General features: G+C 45.9%; 1 non-coding gene across 1 annotated transcript; it reads left to right on the forward strand.

Annotated features, from left to right (window-relative positions):
- The first annotated feature begins 9,192 nt into the window (after positions 1–9,192).
- Positions 9,193–9,265, forward strand: trnaa-cgc. The gene has a single exon. It is a non-coding gene; the product is annotated as a tRNA-Ala (tRNA).
- The last annotated feature ends 257 nt before the right edge of the window (positions 9,266–9,522 follow it).

Raw genomic sequence — 9,522 nt, forward strand, 5'->3', positions numbered from 1 at the left:
TGGTGGTCGTAATCACACACACACAAGAAAAATCTCTCTGTGCATAGGGGAGGAGGAGGAGGATGGGGGGGGAAGAAGAAGAAGTCTCTCTCTCTCTCTCTCTCCCTCTGTTCTTCAAATCAGCAACGTTGGCTTCTGCTACTCGTTGGGATTCCTTTCCATCGCGCATTAAAAAGAGATGCGCCTTTTTTTTTGTTGAGGGGTGGGAGGGAGGGAGGGAGGAGGAGGAGGGTGAGGGGTGGTGGTGGTGTGGGGTGAGGGGTTTTAAATCAAATTAAAAAAAACAACACGCCACCCCTCCCCGAGATATCGGGGACTCCAAACGGGGGGGGTGGTGGGGGGGTGGGGGGGGTTGGCTCATGGAAAAAAAAAGATTTTGAGAGGAAAGAAGAGTGTGGGGTGGGTGGGTGGGGAGGGGTGGGGGGAGAGAGTGTGTGTGGGGAGGGGGGGGTGGATGGTGAGAGAGAGAGAGAGACAGAGAGAGGGGTTGGGGGGGGGGAAGAAAGAGAGACAGAGAGAGAGAGGGAGAGATGAAGTGAGGTCCTTTCACGTTTAATTCTCCAGGTTGAAAAAAAGGCTTTTTTTTCTCTGGAGGAGAAGGAGAAGAAAAAAAGATGAGGGGGAGGAAAAGAAAAAAAAAATCACACGGTGAGTGACTTGACTTGAATGGACTAACTGACTGACTGACTGACGGACGGACGGACGGATGGATGCAGACGGCGATATTATCCGGCGGCGCTGCCCCAACCGACCGCTGAGGGACTCCGCTGACTGACTGTGACTGACTGACTGACGCTCGCGACGCTCGCGGGCGCTCAACCCTCTAACTGACGCCGCTCGCGCTCTGGGCTCCGAGCTCGAGCTCCAGCGACGTCGCGGGCGCACGCACCGGGAGTCCCGTCCCGTCCCGCCTCGCGAGCGAGCGGTCGCGGTCGCGCGCGCGCGCTTGCGTGGGGTGGGTGCGTGCTGACGCTTTCGCCTCATCCCGCGCCACGCGTACGCTCGCCTTTCGCCCCGCCCTCTCTCCCTCCTCCCCCACCCCCCCCCTCGCGCTCTCGGCACATGCGCACTTGCTTTCCTCCGCTCCCTCATCCCATCTCCTGCTCCCAGCCTCTCTCGCCCGGAACGCCGGTCCCGCGCGTGCGCAGAGCGCTGGCGCAGCCGACCCCCACACGCCTTCTTCCCCCCAGTTCCCTTCTGCGCATGTGCGAAAGTAGCCTCTGTGTGTGTATGTGTGTGAGTGAGTGAATGAATTAATAATAATAATAATAATAATAATAATCCTTGCATTTGATATAGCGCCTTTCACGTCGGGAGGACGTCCCAAAGCGCTTCACAGAACACACTGTAAAGTGAATTGACTGTATATTTGTGGGCGAACAATTGAATGAATGAATGAATGAATGAATGAATGAGAGAGGGGCTGAGATGCAGCCCTGACCAGGGGCGCAAGTGCCTACTGGGTAGTGAGTTCTCTTTGTCTTCTTCCTTCTTCCCCCCCCCCACCTCCCCATTGAAAGCAATAAAAAAATCAAGGAGAGTAAATCAGAATAACCCTTGCGTTTGACGCAGCCCCGTATCACGTCTCCGAGACGTCTCAAAGTGCTTCACAGAACGTACCGTGAATAATAATAATAATCCTTGCATTTGATATAGCGCTTTTCACGTCCGTCCCAAAGCGCTTCACAGAACACACTGTAAAGTGAATTGACTGTATATTTGTGGGCGAACGCGGCAGCCAATTGCACACAGCAATGTCCCACAAACAGTCGTAGATTGAAAATGACCAATTTATTATTGTTTTGTTTTGGAGGGATTATTATTAGGCTCTGTGTGGAGTAAGGAAACTTGCCCAAGGTTTCGCCCTCTGCCTGGAATTGAACTCAATTCAAAGCGAGTGCTCTAACCACTGAGCTACAGGACTCCACAAAAGTGGATCGACTGTCTTTTTTACAGCTGATGTGTTATATGAATATATGAATATGATATAAATATATCGAACATTACACGAATAAACAATCATGTAATTTTATATTAACAAATATAATCATGCAATGCAATAATCATATAATATAATAAATAATCATATAACGTAATAAATAATCATATAATCAGCCCCAAAACTCTGGAACCTTCTTCCTTTATCCCTCCGTCTTGCCCGCTCCTTCCCCATCTTCACGTCGTGCCTGAAGTATAAATGCAAGTTGTTGTTATAATATTCAGACAGCAAAGAGGTGGACTATTAAATCAGGGCTTGAAAAAAATGTTTAATACTTCAGGCAGAAAATGGTAAATATGCAATAGTTGGAAGAAGGAAATCATAGAATCATAGAATTATACCGAACAGAAGGAGGCCATTCAGCCTATCGTGTCTGTGCCAGCTCTTCTGAAAGAGCTATCCAAATCAATCCCACTCCCCCGCTCTCCAATAGCCCTGCAAACTTGTCCTCCCCAAATAATTATCTACCTCTCTCTTAAAAGTTGTTATCAAATCAGCTTCCACCACCCTTTCAGGCAACGCATTCCAGGACCGAACAACTCGGAATAAAGGAGTATGGGTGAGGAGGATAGGAGGGGGCTTGTGTGGAACATATACACTGGAACAGACTAATTGAGCCAAATGTTTCCATGCCAGACGGTATCATTCTACATAACTAATAAAATTAAAATCCTTGCACTTGGTAACTGTGCTTTTTACGTGTGGTGGACATCTCTAAGCACTTCGCAGAACTCACTGTAAAACTAGTGTATTTGTAGCAAACCTGCATCGCCTACTAAATGCATAATCATAATTCCATTTGCTTATCAATTCAAAATCTCTCAAGGGGCCTTAGAGGTAATGTCAAGTGTAGTCACTGTTTCATGAGACAAAACAATTGATCGTCCATATTCACCACTCTGTGCGGAGTCAAATCTGACCTGTCCACCTTTCCTCTGTGCTGCATTTGCTTAGTATCTCAGGCAGCCGTGTTAAAAGACAATGGAGAAGGGAAATGGATGTTTTAGACTTGGTGTTGTTTACATTTTAGAAATTTCTGGTCCCTCTACTCAAAACCAAACCGTCTGTTCCAACCATGTGTTTAAATGTAGTTTTCTTGACTCTCCAATGCCTTGTGGTGGTGAGTTGCATGGTGTAGGGAGGAACTTATGTTTTGTAGTGCTTCAAAGAACTTGCAAATAATTACTGTCAAGTTTATTTGCAGGGAAATGTGAATCATTTGCCGCAGCTAGATCCCAGATCTGTGAGGTCTATGAAGAGAATAATCAATTAGGCTGAAGGATTTTTGGTCAAGACACTGTGAGAAACTCCCTTTTCTTTTTCAATGGTATCAGAGGATCTTTAGCATTCACCTGAACAGGCAGATGGGACCTCACTTTGGTATCTAATCTGAAAGAAAATGATGCTCTGAAAATGCAGTACTGCGCTGAAGTAATGAAGTAAAGACACAATGTCCCAACAATCTTTTTACTATGTATTTATAATTGGATTTCCTGTGATTAGAAAACTGCTTGTGTTATCTCTCAGTGGGTGATAGACCTCTTATCTCATTAAGAGGGAGTCTTGATGCTAAGTTTTATGTTTTGAATACAATCTCTTCTCCTTAAAGTGTTAGGCTCAAGCTGTGATACAGTTTCACAGATAAACAGTGTTCCCATCCACTGCCCAAGAAGCCTTTCTTGTTGCGTAGATGAAACAGCCAACAGACGAGCCAGTCTCAGAGGCTTCACAGCCAAACCTGATCCTATCCTCATCAGTGTACATTCCCACAAAGGTTAATGGATAGTGATCAGGACCTTGTCCAGAGGCAATGAAGCTCACTATAGCACCTCCATCGTCACCCTGGCTGAGATAAGTCAACTCTATACAGATCAGGGATTGAATCTGAGGTTCTCTTGGTCCATATGACCCAGCGCACTATTGATCCACCGAGAGAGCTTCCCTTCAAAGAGTTAAACATACATTGTCGAGGAAGAGGACAGTCTGGGATGTCTCAGCATCTTTAGCTGCACTCTGGAGGCGGTTCCCATTCAGGTCAAGTAGACATCAGGCAGTGTGACCCAGACAGGAAGACAGTAATAAACAACAGGCTGAATTAGACTATCAGCCAGGAGATCGTAAACTTTCTGAAGAGCAACGGTAAAGCACAACGTGAAAAGGATTCTTGCAGGGACATTAGCATTTCGACGTTAGAGCTTAAAAGAGTATCGTTTCAATTTTAATATCCCAAAGTTGAAGTCACATCTGTAACAGAAATACTCCAGCTGCGGTCAAAGCCCTGCTCGTTACAGGGCATTTGGTCTGTCACTGCTCAGGATTGTCCCCTGCGGTGAGTTCCTTATCTTGGTCTGGCTGCCAAGAGGAAGCATAGAGGGGCAGCAAGGGAACTTTCCCCTTAGTGACAGGGCTGAGGCACCAACAACGCAGGCCGGGCTCACTCACTGTGTGCCATAGACAGGGGAGGAAAATTTTTAAAAAAATACAAAATTAAGGAATGGAAGAAATTTGCCACCTCGGTAACTTTAACACTGGTGTCCCAGTATGAGGAAAACAGAATTCCAAGGGTAGAGTTACATCAGCCAGTGTTTATATTGGTTCACGAGCTTCAACATATGTTTAAAAATAGCCATAAAGTTTCTCCACAGATGATTCGAAAACAGCAATCAAGCCAATCTGGGGAGGCATTCCAGTTAATGTTAGGCACGAAGCAGTTTCCTAATAGTTACATGATGCGGACGCTCAGAGCAGGACTGAACTGGATGTGTAAAGGAAGTCAACACAGCAGGGGACAGTAACATGCTATTTGCTCATGTTGTGGCGCACGGCGTCTTCTTAAAGAGGAATGGGACAGAGAAGTGGCTAAGGCTGGCTGTTGGATCAGAAGGTTGTGAGTTCAAGCCCCATAATGGGACTCACTGGGGAATGCGCCATTGTCAGCAGTGTTTGACTGCATAGCAACACTTATAAAAATAATAATGCTTGCATTTGATACAACATCAAATTGTTTTAAAGAGTTCGCAGTTCAAATTGCATTTATATAGGACCTTTAATATCTGGAGGACATCCCAAAGTGCTGGACAGTCAAGGGTTTGCACCCAAGCTGGGGTTTGGGATCACGAGGGCCAAGGGGGTGGGGTGGGAGGATGACCGAAGGCACAGTCAAAGAGCAAGGTCTTGACACGGACCTTGAGGGAGGCGGTGAGGCAGAGGGCTTTTGGATTGGGAGTTCCAGAGATTGGGGGCAGAAAGGCTGAAGGCCCGACTGCTAATTGTGGAGTGGGCAGGGCGGGGGATGTGGAGAAGGCCACCTCCCGCTGAGCAGAGGGAGTGGGCAGGTTGGTAAGGTATTAGTAGACCATAGAGGTAGTGAGGAGCTTCACTTGAGAACTTCACTTCAAGTGAAGTGACTGCATTTGCAGGCGAATACAGCAGCCAATATGCGCATAGCAGTCTTGGAGTGAACGACCAATTCATCTGGGGTGGGTTGTTGGGAGAACACTGGGGAGAAACTCCTTCAAAGAAACTCATTGTTGGAAGTCACTTTCGACACAATAAAAGCAATCGCACGTTTATACCTCCTACACGAGGTTGATGAATCGCAGGCCTAATTCAAGCCTCTACCATTTTCCAGACCATCAAATATTGTCTGTCAAAGGCTGGGATTTAATGTATTGAGCTTGACACTCCCTGCTAAGGCCGCAAGTGATTTTGCATTTCAACAGATGACATGAATCATTCATTGTTGCAACCTGATGTTACACCCTGGTGTGACTGTCTTGGACCTGACATCTGGATCTGATTTGATAATTTAATCATTTTAATGTCACGCTCACACAACAAACATTAATCTAACTGATTGAGGGGGAAATGTCACTCTGAAGAGGCATGACAAGATAAAAATAAAATTCAATTTACATTTATATAGTTCCCTTCACTGAGAAGGTGTCTCACAGCGCTATGCTAAATGCAAATGATTATTATGTACAAACCTGAGCAGCAAACAAATTACTAAGGGATACAGGGAATAAAATAATAATAATAATAATAATCCTTGCATTTGCTTTATAAAAGGACTCGTGGAGTCCTGTAGCTCAGTGGTTAGAGCACTCGCCTTGCAAGCGAGAGACTTGGGCTCAAATCACGGCAGGGAGAAATGTTGGGCAAGTTTCCTTACTACACACGGCTCTGTTTACCTAGCAGTAAGTAGGAACCCGGTTGTTAGTTGATTTGTGGATCGCTTTTTTCCAGGCGTAATAATTCCTTATATTAAAAAAAGGTCACTTCAATCCATGACTGTTTTGGGACACTGCTGTGCGTAATTGGCTGTCGCGTTTCGCCTACAAAATATAAAGTCAATTCACTTTACAATATACTCTGTGAAGCTCTTTGAGACATCTCCAAGACATGATAAGGCACTATATCAAATGCAAGCATTGTTATATTATTATTATTTATCACGTCATCAATACATCTCAAAGCACTTCACAGAATAGTGCATTTTGTGGGCAAAACAATGGAAAATGGGATTAATAACAACAACGTCACACCAGATGGTGTCTCGGAGCACTTAATAAGGATTAATAATAGAACATTGTAGTGGAATAGGCTGAATGGCCTCCTGTGAAAATTTATGTTTCCACGGCAGTATGTGGGAGCCAATGTGAGCGGCAACACAGGCCAATAATTTCAAGTGAATTCTAAGCACTGAATAGTGGCAAGTGCTGGCAGAACATCGCACCAACAGGCAGGGGTTCTGTATCAAACTAACAAAAGCCCCAGAATGAAGCAAGTTATAAAACATCAGAAAGAAAGATGAGATCTCCTGGTGTCAGCAGTTCATTTCCGTAATGCCCGTCAAGAGAGAAAGAGGATTTTCATACCACCTTACCGTGTTGTAATCTGCCTCAAAACATTTCACAGGTGATTAACAGCAAATGGAGTGATCCTGTCTGAAGGCAAACCTGGCAGCCGTTCATGCCAACAAGGTCCAACAAACAACCTTGAAGCAAATGACCAATTTACCAGGAGGATCGTTGGCCTGAACGCTGGGAGACACTCTTCTCTTTTCCGATAGTACGATAGGATCGTGGCGTGGACCGGTTTATCGTCTCATCCGAAGGATGGCACCTCCAACAGTGCGATGCTCATCCTCAACAACAACAACAATTTACATTTGCAGAGCGCCTTTCACGTCGGGAGGACGTCCCAATTAGCCTGCCCGATGAAGTGGGTTGAGTCATCAGACTTTAAGTCCACAAGTTGCGAGGGTTGGGGGGTGGGGCGGGGGGGGGGGTTCAGTGACGAAGACAAGGGAGTGAGAGCGGCCATGGAAACTAAGAATTTAATTCAGCAAGATTTGGCCCCAGCGGTGAAGCATAGAAAGTGGCGAAGAAATGAACGGATGCAAATTCTTATGATCTCTGCGACCTCGAGAAAGACCTGCTGTCTTCATTGCCGAACCTGGTAAATGTGATTGGCTCCTGTCTCACTGGTCACACCATTTGCGGCTTGATCTATCAGTTATACCTCTTGTCAAACTAATTTTGCATGACCTATTGTTCCACCGACCCACAAAGGAAATCCCTATTATGACAATTAAGTGCTGAAGTGCCCGCACATATCGTGCGGGGAAATAACAAGTTAAGCTGTATAGGAAGTAGACGCAGCCGTTTCAGACTTGCCGTGTTGAGAGAGGAGGAATTCCTTTGCGCACAAATGTTCAATGGTATCTTCAGCGTGCCTGCTTCCCCAACTCTGCTTTTTGTGCCCGTGCACCTTGTCGTAAGGATCTTTCCATTTGTGTTCGTGAAACGAAATGGATGGCCCACAAATTAACTGCAAGAAAATCGTGTGATTTCGAAACCTTATGAAGCAAGAACCGTTTTTTTCCCCACCGGCTCGTTTCAGGAGTTTGAATTGAGCGAAATGAAAAAGGAATGGGTTTGGGGGCATCACTCTCTCTGGGTGACAGATCCCGGGTTTCGCTGCTACAGGAAGAGCTCCGGATCCCATCAGGGCCATTTGGGGGGGTTGAGTGTCAAGGATGATACTAGCAATAAATCCTTTGATCCAGAGCCTGTAGCATGGAATGTACCCAAAGTGCTTCGCAGGGAATTGCTGTCAGGTCGAGTGATTGTCTCGGCAAACGCAGCAGTCAATTTACACACAGCGAGGTTTTACAAACAGCCATGATGTTAAGGACAAACATTTGCCAGGTGATTTGTTGAGAGAAACACGCTTCTCTTCTGCAATTGCGTTGTAGGATCTTTAATGTCCACTTAAACAAGCAGATGGGACCAGAACAATTTTAGCGTCTCATCCGAAGGAGGGTGTCTCCTATAATTCAGCGCTCCCACAGTGCTGTGATGGAGAGTCAGCCTGGACTATGAGCTCAAGTCCCCAAAGTAAGGTTTGAAACCAGAGACGAGAATGCACGTGAGACTGCGAGTGGTAAGAGAGATAGCTTTCCATCACACTCTTGTCAGGGTGAGGAGGGGAAAGCATTGCACGCGCAGTTGTCTCTTTAAAGCCAGAGACTGTTGCTCCCAATCCTTCTCTTGACAAAAGGCAAACCTTGTTTGTGCAAAGCAACCAGATGTGATGACATCATTGGTATGTTCAAGGCCAAATGCTCTGGGTCTCTCAGCATGTTGCTGGTGGGGCCCACACTTCATGTGACATCATCTAAACAACAGGGCTGTGGCGAACAGAGGGGTTGGGGGCTGGTGGAAACAACTCCAGCTTTGTATATTTACCTTGTCACCCCGAAGACCCTTTTAAAACAGCCAGCAAGATCTCACTGTTAGGCCTGCTCTCAAACAACATATGCTGACGAACTCCACCTGGCTCCAGGCTAACTGTCGCATTGACGTAGTATTTCGGAGCATCCAGAATTTTGGCAAATTCTTAAAGACGGCCTCAGTTCCGAAGCCCTTTTTTTCCCCCCTGCAAGTCTCTTTTAAGAAACTCCCCCCAAAAAAAGACTGACTGCAAATCTGAAGGTTAAATCGAACAGCTTGCCAATATTTTTTTTAAAAATCGAGTCCCACCCGGATGGAATTTCTCCCCAGCAGTGTGTTGAAAAGATTTATGATTATTTTTGATAGTTCTTTGTTGTACCTGCATACTTTTAGTTCAAAAGCTTGTGCGGGGGGGTTTTGAGTGGAAAATATTGATGATACAGCTACAGTGGAGTCCCTGTAGCTCAGTGGTTAGAGCACTCGCCTCGCAAGCGAGAGGACCCGGGTTCGATCCCTGGCAGGGAAAAACATTGGGCAAGTTTCCTTACTCCACACGTCTCTGTTTACCCAGCAGTACGTAGGAAACCAGTTGTTAGTCGATTGTCTTGATCACTTTTCCGGGGATAATAATCCCTCAAAAAATATAATAATAATAATAATTTGGTCACTCAATCCCCGACTGTTTGTGGGACGCTGCTGTGCGCAATTGGCTGCCACGTGTTCCCCACAAATATACAGTCAAATCACTTTAGCGTATATTCCGTGAAGTGTTTTGAGACGTCT

The sequence above is a fragment of the Callorhinchus milii genome, unplaced genomic scaffold (assembly GCF_018977255.1).
Source record: "Callorhinchus milii isolate IMCB2004 unplaced genomic scaffold, IMCB_Cmil_1.0 Scaffold27, whole genome shotgun sequence".
NCBI classification, from domain to species: domain Eukaryota; kingdom Metazoa; phylum Chordata; class Chondrichthyes; order Chimaeriformes; family Callorhinchidae; genus Callorhinchus; species Callorhinchus milii.